The 19,084-nt window shown below is 31.2% G+C and overlaps 1 protein-coding gene and 1 long non-coding RNA gene across 2 annotated transcripts in view; both read right to left on the reverse strand.

Moving 5' to 3' along the window:
- LOC123714308 (lachesin-like) overlaps positions 1 to 7,839 on the reverse strand; it is a 62,919-nt gene extending 55,080 nt beyond the window's left edge. The window contains exon 1 of the mRNA XM_045668529.1: positions 7,754 to 7,839. The gene's annotated coding sequence lies outside the window, so the exon portion shown is untranslated. The remainder of the gene's footprint in view (positions 1 to 7,753) is intronic.
- Positions 7,840 to 14,387: 6,548 nt separating this feature from the next.
- Positions 14,388 to 15,800, reverse strand: LOC123714356. The gene is made up of 4 exons (XR_006754299.1): positions 15,762 to 15,800; positions 15,586 to 15,626; positions 14,729 to 14,901; positions 14,388 to 14,498 (listed from the first exon to the last, which is right to left on the reverse strand). It is a non-coding gene; the product is annotated as an uncharacterized LOC123714356 (long non-coding RNA).
- Between the last annotated feature and the right edge of the window lie 3,284 nt (positions 15,801 to 19,084).

A 19,084-nucleotide genomic window follows, 5' to 3' on the forward strand; every position in this document is an offset into this window, starting at 1 on the left:
AATCCGATTTAGCTGATTTTAATTTATACGAGGCGAAGAGCAAACCGCAATTTAATAAACGCAATATATATAAAATGCATAATTAAATTTAATTCTAATCGTAACTTGTATTTAAATTTAAGACTTATAAATTAAACCCGTTTATTGAATTCGAAAGTGAAGTAAAATTTCATTTATCACGAAGTCTAGGCAATCGTTACTGGTGGCTAAGTGCTGCCCAAATATTGAACCGCTGCTTGATCCGAAGTGATCCATATGTGTAATAAAACAATTGTCGCTCTTCATACTAGACGTTTTCATTTATTGTTTTTCAATTACGGTTACAGTTGTAGATAAAAATAAGTAAAGCCTTTACATGACCGTCATTTACGAAGTCTATTATATATATCTGGTGAAAAAAACAATTAACATTTACATTTAGGTCCGACTTAATTATTCGTTTGTCTTTTGACACCACCCCTATTTTTGACCATTCTATTATATCCCGGGATAGCCTGCTCCATCTCGTCAGCAGACTATCTATTTACGTGACACTTACAATGATTAACACAGATGACATTAGTAAGCAACAAAATTTTTCTATCTACAAAATTTGTTAACTGATATAGGAAAGTGAATAACTATTTTTAAGGCTACGTATTATTTTTAACTAACGTCAAACCAATATATGATTGAAAATAAGATTTAAAGTCATGATACATTTCTATGGGTTCATTTATGCGGAAGTTAAATAGGCATCTCCTAGACAGACGTACCCTATAGTTAGATAGGCCGCACTTAACATCAGTTAGGAGTATGGCCAAACCAAATGTCCAGTACTGTATTAAAAAGGAATACATTTCAGTGGCTGACTTCAAATATAAAAAGTTTTTAGAAAACTACACAAATATAGTTTACAGTTACTAAAATAGTTTACCTTTAGCACGGTGAGTTGCATCAAAAATTTCTCGAATATGTTTTGATCAAAAAAGCTTTGTTGTAAATTTCAACTTCGCCAGCCCTGTTTCCGAGAAATCTTAATAACATAGTATGTTCCTTTACGTATGAACACAACGTTGCCATCTAATTATTTATTAATTAACTTTTCTAAAGTTACACGAGGAACAATGTTACTTATTTAAGGTCGTATTTCATTTTAATTAACATATTCAATACAGAGTGACGTGTATTGGAAAATTTGTAAAGGATCAAAATTGTATTATGCCTTCATTAGCTATCTGATTTACTACATAAGAAGTGTCTTGTTTTCTGTGCTCGTGGCGTTCAAAATAAAATATTTTCATATTTAGTTATTACGTAACAAAGGAATAATTATAAAGTAGGTATATAAAAATATTTTGTAATACCCTCAAAAAACACACTTTAAATTTAATACATGCTAAAACTTAATAATAATAATTAAGTGGCACTACAACCGTTTATTCGATCATTTTTATTTCATAGACAATTAGGGATCAGCCTTCTGTCAGTTATATGTCATCGATTTTTGTATTAGAAAAATTCCGCTATCCGCTATTGTTCTTTATATACAGAAAGTCCATTGGCATACTAGGGACCAAAGGGGCTCGAACCTATGACCTAGGCCGACACTGCTTATACTACGCTGTCAACTAGAAAACTATAAAAACAGTCATTTTAAATTTAAAAATTGCGGCAGTACTTGACGGCAATAGACAAGTGAAAAAAATTGTGTAAATAGGAAACATATGTTATAAATTAGCAAATTGTAAATATGGGGAGGCGCGGTGTGTTTGGAAAACTAGGCTGTAGTGTAGGTTTTGATATTTAAATATTAAAAACAATTATGACAATTCACTATGAGAATTTCTTTATATGAAAAAAGCAATTTGGTCAGAGAAGATTGATTCGATATTTATATTGCTAAAATTATTCGGCATAGTAAATATATGCTTTGTTAAATTTTGTCCACAACCGTTTGGCACACCAATATAATTCAATTGAAACACAGAACTATAGGAATTAAGTTTCTAATTAATTTTCGATGCAGGCTATTTATCATTACGAATTCCATTGGCATTAATACACTCTGTTCCATTATACGCTTCGACATGGGAAATTTATCGTTTGCATCGAAAGCAATGATGTTTTTTCCACAGTTTTTTCCGTCGGAGTTTTCCTAAAATCACATTCTAATCGCTTCCCTTGGAGCAATTTCGAACATTTCTCTTTCACGTATATTGACGAAAATCAAGCGATATCGAATATTATATTTTTGGAATTGAATATATTAAATATTTCTACTAATATTGTTTACTTGAATAACGTTTATTTGTTTTTTTATTCGATTCGATTCCTTAACGATTATCTCTTTAGTTATATTTGTTGCTAAGCTATTTATCTAAAGATTATTGTCAAATTTTATGTATCTATCACGCCTAAAACTATATAATTAAAAATGTACCGTCGTGAATGTAGTTAATTATTCTTAAGGTCCCAAAAATATAAGTGAATATTGCGTGTGCGTTTGCACAGATATATAAACATTTAACCATATTTTATTATAGAAAACTAATTGATCCAATTTTTGAAACATATGCTTTCTAAATAAGCACAATATCTACATTTATATAATTTCAAAATGATTATAAAGCCTTAGGATAAATTAAAAAATAATAAAGTTGTACGCTTTTACATAATAACAAGCTATCGAAGATAATGTAATAATCTGTGCATCATATTTTCCTGAACTCAGTCAAGAACGTATTTGATGGAATTATCCGTGATGGCCGCCTGAGGCCGCGTTCGAAACGCGTGCTACGAAATGTATATATTTTATTTAAAGTTAGATATAAATATAAGTGATTTAAAAAAGTACTTATATGAATGACTTTGTAAAAGTTACATTATATAATCTTACAAGAATTATGTCTATTGTTGCATTTTCGTATATGTAAGATTTTTATCATAATAATTATTTTATTATTACTCCAGGATTATATAAGTAAACGTCGACGAACGAACGATGGATAAATGAAAACAAATGAACGATTTTTTTCTTTTGTTAAAAATACCAGGTAGAAAGAATAAATGACTATTTTAAAACCAATACTAGTAGTATATTGCTTTGCAACAAAAAACCTTTGGATAAAATTTTCCTTTTACAAAATCGCAATTATTTAAGACCTCAAAAACGTTATGTGTAAACAAATTGATAACTTCTTATTAAAATAAGGAATTTAGGGATGTTGAAAATTTCATTACGTAATCTAATAAGTATATTAAAGATTCGATACGCCATTCTGAATTCCTATGGAAAATAATAATAAGGACTATATCGATTATTGACAAAGTTCGTCCTGTATTTTATCTGCTTTGAAATTATAAAATGTAACATCGTTAATATAACTTATACATATGAAGTAACCGTAATTTAAAATGGTAATAAAATATAAAAAATAAACAACTTTACAAAAAAGCAAATGTATTTTAAAAAGGAAATGTTAACATCTAAAAATGCCAATCTCAAATCAAAACTTACTTGTGTACTTAATAAAAAAACAATATATAATATTAATTCAATTCGAAATTTAAAATCAAAACAAAAATTAAAGTTTGTTTTAATCTTTCTAATATTGATGTATAATTATATTGATGATGTATTTTGATGAAAATACATAGTTTATTCGTTAAACTGTGAAAATCCAAATGATGACGTGAAATCTATTGAATGGCAGTGCTTTATCATTGTAATCATCGCTCGGCCGCGACCGGAAATTATGCACCGTTTTATCAATACTGATTCTGCTAAAACATGATACCGCAAATTCTAATAAACTTCGAAACATTAACATAGTTAGGAAAACGTATACATTTTACGTATAATCAGATCTTTTTTAACAGTAAAAACACGTAAAGTTACTACAATTATTATGAATTTAGTTTGACTGTTCATTTGATTAATTAATTACGACGATGAATCATGACTCCAGTATGTTAATGGTTAATGTGTTGAATAATTGGTACTATTTTTTAATATAGGTGCCGTTTTGATTCTCACATACATATTATATGAGCTATGGGTGATTAATCATAGACTATTTAAACAGGTGCATGTCTATTCATTACAATCTACCCCTTGCTTACATATATCTTATGAGGGGGACACTGCAATTTAACACTTACGCGTTATAACGTGATTATGGAGACACGAAACCTCCCGATACTTTAATGTGTAATCGTAAATAAAACCACAATATTCACAGCAAAAAATCTCGAAATACAGAATTCGGGCACAAACAATAAAATTCAAGAAAAATGTAAAAACATTGAGGTCGCCTTGATACAAAACATTAATCGTGCTACATCCAAGTAACTGTTGACAGAGTTTCTTCGGAGATTAAAGATCCACCAGCGGCTTTATATTTAATCCACGTCTAGATAGGAAAACTTATTACACAATACAGAAAATTTAGAATTGTTTAATATAATTGATTGATTGAACCTTGCCCTACTACCAATCTTCTTTGAAAATCACACATACGAAAACTATGATTTCTGCCTAATCACGCGCTTTACATTTGTTGTTTAGTCGTTTCTAAGAACGCTGAACCTCAAAATACCAACATTCTAGACACACAACATGTACATTTGTTCGATTGAACCGTAAAGCAACTACAAAATTAGAATTGAGTTTTGTATTAGAAATTCTAGAGGAAACGTATATGTTAATTTACGTTACACTTTATCTTCAATTACACTAAACCTACAAGTTAATTAACGTTACGATTTTATATTTTTGCTGATTTTTTATTTGAGTTTATTCTATCAGCAATGCAATATAAATTTCTTATTTTATTGTAGTGTCACAAAGCTTAAAATACAGTCATGACGTATCGGCATGTACTCGTATATTACAAATACAGTTCTTCAATATTTCATTAATTCAATACTTAGTTTATTAAATCCAATTACGCGATAATAATTACGTAAGTTCATCGTACTTCAGAGTTTATTAATTTCAGAAACTGAAACTCTAACATCACATTTTGTTAAAAGGAAAACTTAATTGTAATTATTGGTGGTACAGAGTAACTGTTCGTTTTATTAGGCTTAAGCATTATAAATATCAGTTAGTTAAGAAATTGCCAGACTAAGCTATTGTGTTTCCTTCTTACAATAGTAACATCTATAACGTGATCTTCAAGTATTTTCATTATTCAGCGTTTTTTGTTCGGATTACTAAGTGCTGCATACATTTCACATTGTTCAAGATTTTTTGTTGGCTCTAAACGGGTTAACAGGCCAGCTGCTACTTCGCTAAACTTCAATGGTGAGGACGAAATAAAAACTTAATCTTTTTATAAAAATCCTACAAATTTGCGACGATATTTTTAAATGAGTTTAGTATTAAAAGGAATTGGTATACCACCGCTAGATATATCTATACTAATATATTCCATATTAGTATAGATATATCTAGCGGTGGTAGGATGGAGTTTATTATCTAATCTCAAGGTCGAAGGATCAAATTTAAAGAATATAATCTATATTTGTTATGCATAGTTCATATATAGAGTAAGGCATTATGTATCATTTTCCTAGATTGATCGTTTAGTTACTATTTAATTAGTATTTAAAATTGCGTTACTAACTACTAACGATATGCCATCTTAAATACCTATGGAAAACAATTAAACGGACTTAGTCGATTATTAAGTTTGTCCTATATTTAATCCGTTTTGAAACTATAAAATGTATCATCGTTACTATAGCTACTTTTACATATGAGATATTAGTAATTCAAAATGGTAATAAAATATATTTTAAAAAGGCAATAGGTTATCATCTGAAAAATCATCATTCTAAAACTATTGTAATCTTAATAAAGTAACAATATTTTGTTTTATTTCGATAACATTTAACATAAAAATCTTAACATAATTTTGATGTTAAATAAATGTCAAAATCAATATTGACACTAAAAACAAGATACTATTTTTATGAAAATAGATAATTAATTTGTTAAACTGTGAAAAACCAGGTTTGATGACGTGAAATCTATTGAATGGCAGTACCAACAACAGTACACATTCATTTATTTAAGAGGTTCCTGGAATCTCTTAAATAAATGAATGTGTTTATCACACATCGACCGAATTAGCGCATTGCACTGTCATATATAAATAGTTTGTTTTATCAAAAAGGATAAGTGAGACCGCTAGTCAGTCGATAAAGATGAAAACTGGTGCCCATTAAAGCTCATCATGCATAGGGTGCATGTCCGGTGTTTTAGGAAGACCAGGCTCTTTTTCGTAAAATGCAAACTAAAGTTTAACTTTTTAATTCAAGTAAGATAATTCTTGAATTTTGATATTACTACATTTTGTTTCAATATACATCCTTGAACGTTAAATACTATTGCAAATACAAAACCGTTTACGACGACATCGTTTAGAACAACATACCGGTTATATTGAACAAAATCAAAGGTCCCGGCTGAATTCTATTGTATTAACTTAATAACAACGTCATCGGCTGTTACGACTATCGGTTTATACGACCAAATATGAGTAGTCCCTTCGATGTTGTGCCTACATGATTAATACAAATGTATCGATGTTTTAATATAGATTAGTATTGTACCAACATTCATATTAAATAGTCGTGTCTTGACGAGCCTTTCATTACAATACTCAGTAACTTATAAAGACACGAATATCAAATAAGGTACATTGGTGACCCCGACGTGATCACAATGTCGTTATAACAGATTTTGACTGTAACAGTTAATATATATAACCCAAATCAATATTTTTATATCAATATTATAGACTAAAATTTTTGTACAGTTGTACGAATCAAGTTAAAACTACTGCACCGATTTCTAAAATTCCCTTGAAATCGATGTAATATTATTTTATCATTATTCTACATAAGTAAGGGGTAAAGCCCTGAATAACATAAACATAAGCCTTCAAATTAAAAAAAAAACCAGCAGTACGAAACAGGCTGCTGGTATTCAAGTACGTTTCGTTCTAAAATAAACAATAACCTATAATATAAATAACCAATTAATAAAGATATATCTTCTGTTCCCATACAATATTTCAAAAAGCTTTGTTCGTTTTGTTCTACATATTAACGACCAGGGAAATAACACATGAGGAAGGCTATTGATACTATAATTCATTGCAATCAGTTCGACGGTACATGTTAAGGCAATGTTATGATGAAAAGAAGAATTTAATTATCAAAACATTCAATTTCCGAGCTAATTCCATTATAGATCTTAAAAATTTCTACCTATTTAACTTAATCGTTATGCAATTATATTGTCACCATATACAAATATAAATGTTTTATATTTGTACTAATTAGTAATATTATTTTATTCAACAATAATTAATTATGACTGACGGGGAGTATTGTTGTTTTTATAGTGTTGACGCTATAAATAGGTCAGAGAAATGAGAAAAGTTATTATTGGCCACAATAGGCGGTGTGAAGGAGACCTACATCAAAACGTTGTCACTGGAAGTATTCTCAGTTATTTTTTCGTAAAACGTCGACCAGAGTTTTTATTCATCGACACTTCATTCATAACTTTGACAGTCCCTTTGTACCGGCGAACAATACAAACGGCACGTAAATCCTAATGAAAAACTGGGAAATGAAATTGTCTATAAACCCTTTTATCAATAAACAAAACATTAATCATTATTTTACGGTATTAAAAAGTTGTACAAAGTTTCGTGATTTATTATGAAAACAAAGAAAGTTAGCGAGCACTCACCTCAGTCTGACAGTATTTGCGACACCGGCTCCTCGTGAGAGGGCGCGAGAGAGCGGAACTTTTAGCCACGCGTCGGACGCAGCTCGAAGCACGGCCACCGACGATTCATTAACAAGAAGCGTGGAGGCTGTATGCCGCCCGCCCGCCGCGGCCGCTCGCATGCGCATGCGCCCAAACCTCCAATCGCGCTCCTGTTGCATCTCTGAACGTCAACGTAAACGCCATGAATACGCTTAATCGTCGAACTGATGACAATCGTGTTCGAGAAAACCTTGAAGTGTCAAACTCTGATTTTCTATTTACGGACGATTTGTTGTTCACTTCTCATAAATTTAGGCTCTTATTAAAATTTATAAATGTAATATTTTATTGCAACTTTTGCAACATATATTCTAACAGAGTATTTTATATAACAGAACATTTATTGCATAGTATAATATTATAAACGCTATTTTTAATTTACTTAAACTCTGATTTTGAATTTGAATGAATTTACTCTGAACAATAACGAGAAATTTCTTCGAAACTCCATATAGTAGTTTTATTCTAAAAGTAAATACAATTCAATGCTCATTAACGATAAGCTATCAAGGATAAAAAGGCCAAAGATGGGAAGATTTATTAAGCCAAGATTAGCTAATTAAATAATAATATAAAATCTCTATACGGACCTTCATCAGCCGAACAAGCAAAATCGTAATCCTTCGAAACACGATGGTCGTTATTTATACAGGGCTAATAGCCTAAACCCCGGCTGGGCTTCTCTGAACATGAAGCACTTCAATCCTTATCGATATATAGTATACAAATTTTATTAAATTTACACCTCGAATTTAGCTCGGAGAAGGAGCTTTTACAGACTTTTTATAAAAACACATTCCAATTTCAAATACCCAACGCTACACGATTTTGTTTTAGATATGAAAAAGTTTTTAAACTCCCAAGGCCGGCTAGAATTCAGATATTCTAAAAACAGTGTTATTCAAATTTAGAATTGAATATTAAAATTATTAATTTAAGACAATGGAGAAAAATCTTTTGGTATTCTTTTAGCTACCGAATGATAAGCCCCGAATTCCATATAAAAGAAATAATCAGATAAATAATGCCCTTGAGCGTTCCAGACTCGCCCTTTGAGAGAAGATTTTAGAGATAAAGAAACGTAGACAGTAGAGGCGTGTAACAGAGCGATTTTGCCAAAATCCACTTAAGGAATTCTTTTGAAATTATGTTTTTTCAAAGTTTGGGATTTCTCGTTCTTTCACAAATAATAATAAAATCGTGTGATTTTTATTTTGATTTAATAATAATATGAAAAGGTACAAACAACAAAAATTCTTTTCAATAGCTTTGTAAATAGTAATAAGAAGTCTGTTTTTAACGTAGAAGTTTAGTACATGAAATAAATACAAACTCATCCTTTAAGAAAATGTATTTATTTCCTACCTATGCTAGGAACATAAATTTTCGCTTCTAAAAATATAGTACCTTCGAATCTCAAGACATGTTATATTATATTAGGTGATCAGGAAAAAGTTGTTTTGCTATATAAAAATACAATGCCAATATATTGCTGCTGGAGAAAATTAAAGCTTATATATAAATGTTTAATCATAAACAGTAAGATTTTTTTTTATGGTGGGCCATAATTATAATTAGCCACGATTTTCAGTTATTTGAACGACCTTGCACACGAATAAGTCCATTAAAATCGGAGCGGTTTCGGAGTTTAGTTACAATCACATGAGAATTTCATATATTTAGTATGATAATAACTTTGTATGTATATAATATCGTCTTGTAATCTCGCGAATGCTTAATATACAAACAATAACAAAACTCGTTTCGCGCTTACAGCAAACATATATACCCGTATAACAGACCGTAAATGTTATTAAAGATAAAAGTACCAACATCAAACACTGATATTGACCATGGATAAAATTGACTTAACTCAGGGAGTCCGTTGGGTTCACAAAGGGAATTCCTTAGAAACGATCACAAGTAGAAAAATAACAACGGACCCTGGATTTGAGAAAACCTCACTTTATTATCCGTATTTCCTTTAAATAGCTTAAGTTGGTAAATATGCTTTTTTCTTACCTCGATCGATTTTAGTATGTATTCGGTAATTTATCCGCGCTTGTTAATATATGTTTTTGATAAATTGTATTGGAACATACAATTTGCCAAATATATTTTACCCTATAGCATAAAAAGGTGGAGACGTACTATTGTTTATAAAAAATTATAATCTTATCGCATTAAAAGCCGTAAAGTTTTGTTTATTGTAACAAAAATCCTAATAAATACTACATTTTAAAACCTCTTTCAATAATATTCTAACCATATAATTTATGCCAACAAGTGTATTGGGAGTTTATTGCCTACGTTGTCTGTCATCTTTACGTGTATTGAGATTATCATTTATTTAAGTAAACTTAACTAGTCATTGTTTTTAAATTAAAAGTAAAGCGAACCCGGTCATAGATATATTTGTGTAAACCTCGCCACGTCTTCGTCTCATTTAGACGAGATGCGACGCGAGTGATGCGAATAAAGTATGCGGAAGAGGGACCAATAAAATATGCAGATTTCACTGTGGCCGTATTTTTCTCAGTGTAATCTGCATTATTCAGACTTTGTCACGAACTTCGACAGTTTAACAGCGTTTATCTCTCGCCTTGCAAATTGAGCTACGACTTTAAGACAAACGGGAGTCACTTTCATTATCATAATGGACCTCGGCCGATTCTTCACGACGACCGGCGAGTCATGGATGGATCGGGGCTAGCATTTAAATGTTAAGCATTTTTGTTTAGATGGTTTTATCCGATTTAACTTTGTTAAATCGCAACAGGTTTCCTTTATAACAGTTGCTATCTTCTACTTTGCTGCCATGTTGGTTTCAAGTTTTAACAAAAACTCAACACTTTATTATATTTATTTATATTTAATCTTACAGCTACAGACATACATTATATAAACAAAACAGATTACATTGTTATGCAAAATATACGAAATATAAAACATAAGATCATTAAACATAATATAAATTACAACTTTAAAGAAGTAATTAAATAATAAATATAATAACAAATAGATATACCTACTTTTCAACAAATAAACTAAAGTTCAATAAGACTGGTTTAGTTTTTATGATTTTACTATCTACTATAAGCGCCGTTCCCAATTCTGACTAGACAAATTGTAATTCAGTTCTGTTAAAGAAAACAATATTTACTTGAGTCTTAAACATTGGAGCATACAGCATTTCCTTTAAATATTTTGTACTACTACAAAATTCTAACAAAACACATCACGTGATAATAGGGCACTTGCACATAAAACATTAGTGAAAGGCAAGACCATAGCTAATTAATTATTTACTATATGCGTCATTTCCAGTTCTGATTAGATAAATTGTAGTTCTGTTCTGTTAAAAAACAATATATATTTGTGTCCTAAACAAACATCTGAGCATCGGATTTGGAATATTGTATACAATATTCTAATAGTTCATTGATTTAATATATTGGACCCCCGACTTTCTTTAATTATTTTGTACTACTACAAAAATTCTTACAAAATACATCACGTGATAATAGGGCACTTGCACATAAAACATTAGTGTAAGGCAAGACCAAAGCTAATTAATTATCTACTATATGCGTCATTTCCAGTTCTGATTAGATAAATTGTAATTCTGTTCTGTTAAAAAACAATATATATATTTGTGTCCTAAACAAACGTCTGAGCATCTAATTTAGAATAATGTATACAATATTCTAATAGTTAATTGATTTAATATATTGGACCCCCGACTTCCTTTAAATATTTTGTACTACTACACATATTCTAACAAAATACATCACGTGATAATAGTGCACTTGCACATAAAACATTAGTGAAAGGCAAGAATGGGTGGTCGCTAGACCAAAGCTAATCGCTGATAGAACGGCCAGCCACTTGCCACAGATTGAACTATTGATTCGTGGCGGACTTTTATGTTGAAATATGTAGCAATAATATGAACTCTGACCATTTATTAAGTGCTTAACGTTTTCTATACTGAATTCTAATGACAATATTGCAGTAATTGAAAATCAGACTACATACGCTTTAATTGTAAATTTTATAGAAACGTGTTTTAAATACTTTTAGATATTCAACGTTTTTAGGATCATATAAACTAGACAGCATTTGATAAAGAATTGAAAAATCTCCAAATTACAAAAACAAAATGACTGAAACCATTATTTTGTGGAATTTATTCATGTTAAACCCTTTTAATATTGAATGAGGAATGTCCGAACTCGTTACCAGTCTTAATAAAAAGTGAGAAATGTCTGTAAAGGCTGAAAACATTGGATCTCGGATTTGTCGCAAAAAATGTGACAAGTCATCAAATCTACATATTTTATTAGACTCTCCCTTGCCAATTTCGTCCTACTGTTGTCATTCCCGATCTTCGCAGGGATGTGGTCGGCAAACGGACTATCGAACATCAATTTACCTACCTGATTATAATAAAGTGAAGTGAATTTTTAAAAAATTAAATAAATTTTCTAAAACAAAATGTTTACATATAAAGCAAATACAATCACAATCGTAACTTGTTTCTGCGATCAAATATTTCGCAGAAACTTATCCCACTTGAATCAACATTATCCAAATATCTCTAAATAACATTGACTTCTAACAGAAAACAGTGAAGAAAAATCTTATCTTCAAATACAAGCAACTATTTATGAATACAAAAACATCGCTACAACCTATTAGGTCTAAGCTTTAGATTTGTATATGTTTCGTGATCATTTGTTTTTTCTAATAGACAAGTAGGTGGTCGGGCTGTGACACCCGCCGTTGGGTTTACGGCATGCTAGTTTCGATACGTCGTTCTCTTTCACAGTATGATGAGTGTTAATTGCGCATATAGATAGAAAGTACATTGGTGCACAGCCGGGGTTCGTCGAACCTACAACCCTCGTATGTATATGTATTTATCAAAATCCTGATTTTGCAATATTGAAGTGTCGAGGAACTCAGAACAGCCCTACTACAGGTTATCGTTTCATTTAGAAATAAAAAATACATCCCTAGTAGAAACTCGTGTGAAACATCACTATCTAATATTACAAGATTTCAAATAGGTACTAACGGCCGGCCTCTGACACTTCATAAAGAATACTTTTTATACTTAAGTCTTTTATTTATGCCACCCTTATATTACTTTCGTCGTTTTATTGTCTGGTGTCATTGATTTGAGCCTACTTAAAATTATTGGATAATATAGAAATATTCGTTCACAATCATAATGCTAAAACTTTTTTTAAACGTTTTTCAGGGCAATTTTTGCCGCGCACCACCGCTATGTGGAACCAGCTGCCCACTGAAGTATTTCCGAACCAATTCGACTTAGGGTCCTTCAAGAAAAGAGCGTACAAATTCTTAAAAGGCCGGCAACGCACTCGCGAGCCCTCTGGCATTGAGAGTGTCCATGGGCGGCGGTATGACTTAACATCAGGTGAGCCTCCTGCCCGTTTGCCCCCTATTTTATAAAAAAAAAAAGAAAGAAAGCGAAACATAGATAACTTTTTTTTTAAGATTTAAAATATTTATATGAGCTTTTAGGGTGGAGTTTTATTGCTTTGACGAAACCCATGTCTTAAATAGGTTAAAACTAAAATTGTTGCTTAAGATATTTTAAATCAATTATAACGTGTTCTAAACTTAGTATTTTAAAAAGATGGAAATTTATGAACAATTTTATAAAACCATAATAAAGCTAAACTACACACAGACCTGTTTAAAAAACATAGAAGCATAACTTCGAACGCGGGTACATAAGTAGACACATAATTTTATAAAAATATTTTTAAAAAAATTATCTTTTTCATTAATCTATGTTTGTAGAATAAAGAAATTTAAGACATTGAAAATTTTACTATAACGCATTTTCTAGTTAAATAAAGTATATATATAGTAAAAAAATGTTTTTACATATTTTAAGACAGGGACATTTTTTTATTTTAATATGTTAACTATACTAACTTTAGGGTGTCGGTCCTATGTGACGGTGTGCGCGCCCATGGTAAAAATTTACTCTCATAATTTTTCCCTAACACGCCAAAAGTATAACTTCAAAAATAGTCAACCTCTACGCTCCATTGAGTAAAGTCAGAGTAATATTTTTAATTACATTCGTACTAGGAGTTGTTTTCATACTGATGGTGCGGAGCAGAAGTGTATCTTATGTGCAGAAGAAGAATGTTGTGCGCTTCCTCCAAACTTAAGGGATCCCTAACTAGTAGTCTAAAGAGTCAGGGGTTACCCAACTGTCCCGAAGGACACAGTGGCTAAAATCGAGTAGTTGTTTTATATCCCTAGCGGTCTAGCGCGTTTCAGGGTAGACGTCATCGCAGTGTGTAAGTTTGTAGTTGTCGGTACAGGTTTGTTGTAGAAACAAGCAGATGCAAACTGCTTTACATTATCATTGAATAGACGTTCCGAAATTGAATGAAACAAATACATCACACACAACTAAAATATATTAACTTTATACTAAATCTAAATATTTCTTAAGCTTACATCAGAATATGTTTGATAGTTTAACAAGTAATAAAAAAGTCTCCGTTTGCCTTCATTTATAATAATGTCTTAATCTATTATCGCGAAAGTGTATATAGTTTATAGTGATATTTTCCACGTCCTAATGTCGGGTTGCGCCTCTTAATATTGTTACCTGAAATATATAAAACAGTAAAAACCAAAAAAAATAAAATTTCTTATACGTTTGTGTAGATATACACAAATATTGCTTTAAATTGGAAATTTATAATAAAAAGGCGCCATATCCCAAAGCCAATTTGGAGGCGACTTCCAACTTTGACAACTTATCAACCAGATAGATCTAGATTTAAACAACTGAATATCGTATTGTAACGCCTGCCACAGGACTACATGTATACTTACAGGTTCATAAAAGTCCTATCTAAGTATCTAACTAGGCACTACGTGATCGTTTCTCGCTGAGGAGCAACGACAGCGATGCGATGCCAGTAAAGTGATCGTCCGGCCGTGAGGACACCCACGGTGGCGGTCGCACATCGGGTCGCGGGCCTGCTGCCGGCGGCATTGCTTAATGCCTAGGAACCAAAAATTTAAAAAAAAAAGCTTTTAAGACATCGTTAATATTAGCTTAGGTTTAAGGTGTGAAGAGCGGTGTTGGCCGAGTAGCTTGAGCGTGCAAGAGCATTCCTGAGGTCGTAAGTTCGATCCCCGGCTGGACCTTCTTTCTATGTATTAAACATTCGCTTGCACGTTGAAGGAAAACATGGAAAACAACAAACAAGGAAACCGGCTTGCCTCATAGACGGCAAGTGTCAGGCACAGGAAGTTGATCACCTACTTGCCTATTACATTGACAAATGATCTTGAAACAGATACATAAAACTATATGTAAAGACCCAGATATGTAAAGGTTATAGCGCCACTGATTTATTATAATTTTTTTAAGGTGGGTGAGTCTTGTAATGATATGCAGGTAAAAACGAGCGAAAAGAGAGAAAATTTTCAAATAATCTATTTGTTTTATTGATATGAACCAAAGAAAATAACTATATCAAATGTCTTTAAAATTCAAATTAAAGATTACATGTGTCACCATAAATATTGCCACAAATTCAGTCACATCATGTTTATATATAAGCTGTGAAAATTAAAGTATAAAAATACTAACAAATAATTATTTATATTACAACAAAGCTGGTCAAAATTACCTCGAACACTTGAAAATAACTTTCAAAATTAAAATAAGAAATTTAACTCACCAGGCGATCGCAGGCCACGATTCAGCAGGCGCCCTGGCTCACTACAAAACAAAAGACAATATAAATCTTAATTCACTTAAATCAGTTCAAATAAATTTAACACAAGAACATTAATAAAATTAACACTCAACGAGCACAGCACACTCAATAGAAACAGATCAAAATATGTTACTTACGCCCTGGGACAAACGACACCAAATGCAAAGAGGTTACATGCGCGTGCGCTTTTATAATTTGAACATCGCTCATTGTGTATAAAATTTATATGATTTTTTTATTTTATATTAGTTAAATAAATTAATTATCACGTAACAGCTTATTAACATTTACGTTGCAATGATTGTTAGTATATTATTTTGAGTATCCAGCACAATGATTATATTTCCCTGCCGTAATTGGAGTTGAACATTACAATAACCTAAAGCGTTTACATTACTGAAAGATTGTAGAAATCGCAAGACATGTCAGTCATCGCAGCCCATGGACAACGATTTTAGAACGTACGCAGCGTTGCCGGAATTTGAGGCTTTTTTAATTCGTATTCATTTAATATCATATCAAACCTGCTTTTTATGTATCACGTAAACCAAAATGAATAAAAAGCGGATCATTGTATATACGTATGAACGCATAGTAAATAAATTCCCATAGTTATTAAATTTGTCATCAAAAATTCAGTTACGTAAATTGATAAGCCATTCGATTGTTTTGACCTTCACCAAAGCGACAGCGGTCATAGATTTTTTAAACTACCCGCCTTTTTTAAAACTCATTAAAAAAGTAATGGTAATCCAAATCATTTATACCACAAATAAAATTTATCATTACTATATCAATAATAATGTTTAAATTCTCTTAAATTTGCCTAAATGCCTCAATAAGGAAACAGCATTGATTTAAGTCAAAATAAAATCCCTTTTAAATAAATAATTGTTTATCCATTTTCGTCTTTAATAATTACCAAATAACCATATTCAACATTACTTATCTAGTACAATCGTTGTTTTATAATGTATTTAAAAGAAAAGTATGTTCCTAAACTTTTTATAGCGAGAAAATGGTTCCAGAATTAAATATACACTGGCAAAGGGACCAAACTGTTCATATTTATTTATTTTAATTTATTATTATAATAATAAGCGTGTAAATAATCTAATTAACCTTTAAAGTAAAAATAATGTTTGTAAATATTTATTGTACCTTCAACTTTGGGTCTTTAATAAAAGCAGTTAAGTAAAATATTTGCTTAGAAATATGAGAAATATTAACGACATATACATAATATCTACGATAAAGTTTATTCATAACAAATTATGGTTGTGATAACAATGAAGCTATTTCCGTCGATAAGTAAGGTATTTTCTGAGACAAGTTGTTTATTTATAATAATTTAAAGTGCTTTAAAACTTTTACCATTAATTATCTCATGAAAAACAGCGTGTATATGATATTACAAATTGTAACTTAATTTGCATATCTGCAAGAAAATGTATGTGTTACCTTCATTTCAATTTTGTTAAATGGTGATGGGGAATAGCAAACTAAGCGTATAATGATGACAAATTTCTTCTAGCTACTTCAATGGAAGATATGAAAATACTGTACCAAAGACTTGAACTAGAAAGTAGGAACATAGAAACTGATGTTGGTAGATCGTGCCAGTATTCCACGTGGTACTTGCAACATCTGTGCCATCAATATCGTTGGCCGCTTTATGTCTTGGATCCCAAATCTCTAACGATAGTAGCTCTGTCCCCGAGATAAAACGGAGAATTATCATGGCTAAAGATGCCATGACACATTTAGGCAATATCTGGAAGAAAAGAGGACTATCCAAACTGGACTATATTGGCTCTAGAAAGGCGAAGAATTGATACCTTTGAGATGTGGTGCTACTGGTGAATGTTAAGAATAACGTAGACTACGAAGCACACCAATAATCCAATCCTGACCCAACTTCGTTTAGGGACTTCCCTGTCTACCATATGCCGACACAACATTATATCTTATTTCGGCCATACAATGCACAGATGCGATGAGAACTTGGAGAAACTGAGCGTAGTTGGTAACACAGAAGACAATAGATCTCTCATCGTCCTCAAAACTATACACTGTCATAAGAGAGATGCTGGATGGAAACCGGTGGAAACAAATTTTCCGCTCCAAATGTTTCCTGGCTGAAAATGACGCTCAGACATGAGCTACCGAAGAGAGAGAGAAATATTCGAAGTTGTTATACATAATTTAGTATATTATCGTTATAATAACACGGTATGTTTGCCACAAAAACACAATACAGGAGAAAAAATTAAATAACGTAAGTCAAAACATGTTAATGGCGGTCTTTCTCCTTAAAGCAGTGTTGGCCTAGTGGCTTTTCATCTGAGGTCATAGGACTGCCACGGATTTTTTCCTTAAAGCAGTTACTTCCAGACTTTCCCATTACTGAATGATACACGAATAACAAAAATGCCTATATTTCCTGACTCCTACTTACTTCCTTTTGCATGCAAAAATTATTATAAATTAATTTTACCACTTCAGTTCATATTATCATAATAAAATGAATTCTACAATGTATGTTTATGTTAGATACTAAATAGCAAATTACTGTAAGATTAGATACTTTATGTTTTGGTCGATCTGACATTGTATATGTTTCTATAATTGATTTTAATGGACAATGGGGCTATAACCTTTGTTAAAACAGACCAGTTGAGAAAACACTTTTTAAACGGATTGAAGCTATGTATTATTATTATAAACTTACAATTATTTACTTTTTTTTAATTTAAATTTAAAAAAGAGTAAGTTTTTAATAATAATACATAGCTTTAATCAGTTTAAAAAGTGCTTCCTCAACTGTGTAAAAGCTATGTTAACAAAAGACAATACAGACCAGTTGAGATAATGATGGTTACTAAAATAATCGAATTTTTTCGTACCTTATATAAACTGAAACGTATTGGAATCATAATTTTCATTGCGTAATCATTTTGTTTGTGGTTTCTATCTGAAATCCGTGTGTTAATTTTACTTCAACAGAGTAGGATGGTTCCAGTACCTTAAAATAATTGTTAATTAAAATTAAGTATTATGATTTATCCACTTATTCATATTGACAACCTTACAGAGTAGATCCATATTCACACCATGAAATCGAATAAACCAATCAGTTTAGGTTTCAACGTGACCGTGGCGTGGAATCATATTTTGTTCATTTGTATGAAAATTTGAACCATGACCTTGTGACCGAACTTAATTGGACCGTTTTGAAGTCAAACTATGATAAAATAAACGATTGTGATAAAGTAACTTTTTGTTATAAAATTAACATCGATTTTAACGTGTCTGAGTTCGACTGTAAAGTTTCTTTCTTATTTGATTTCATCGTATACATATCGCAAACGATTCCATTAAAACACACCCTACCTTTCTCAATAAGAGTCGAGAATTAAAGAGTTCCTATATATTATTCAAATTCATGATGGCGGTTCTT

This window comes from Pieris brassicae, chromosome 9 (assembly GCF_905147105.1).
Source record: "Pieris brassicae chromosome 9, ilPieBrab1.1, whole genome shotgun sequence".
NCBI classification, from domain to species: Eukaryota; Metazoa; Arthropoda; class Insecta; order Lepidoptera; family Pieridae; genus Pieris; species Pieris brassicae.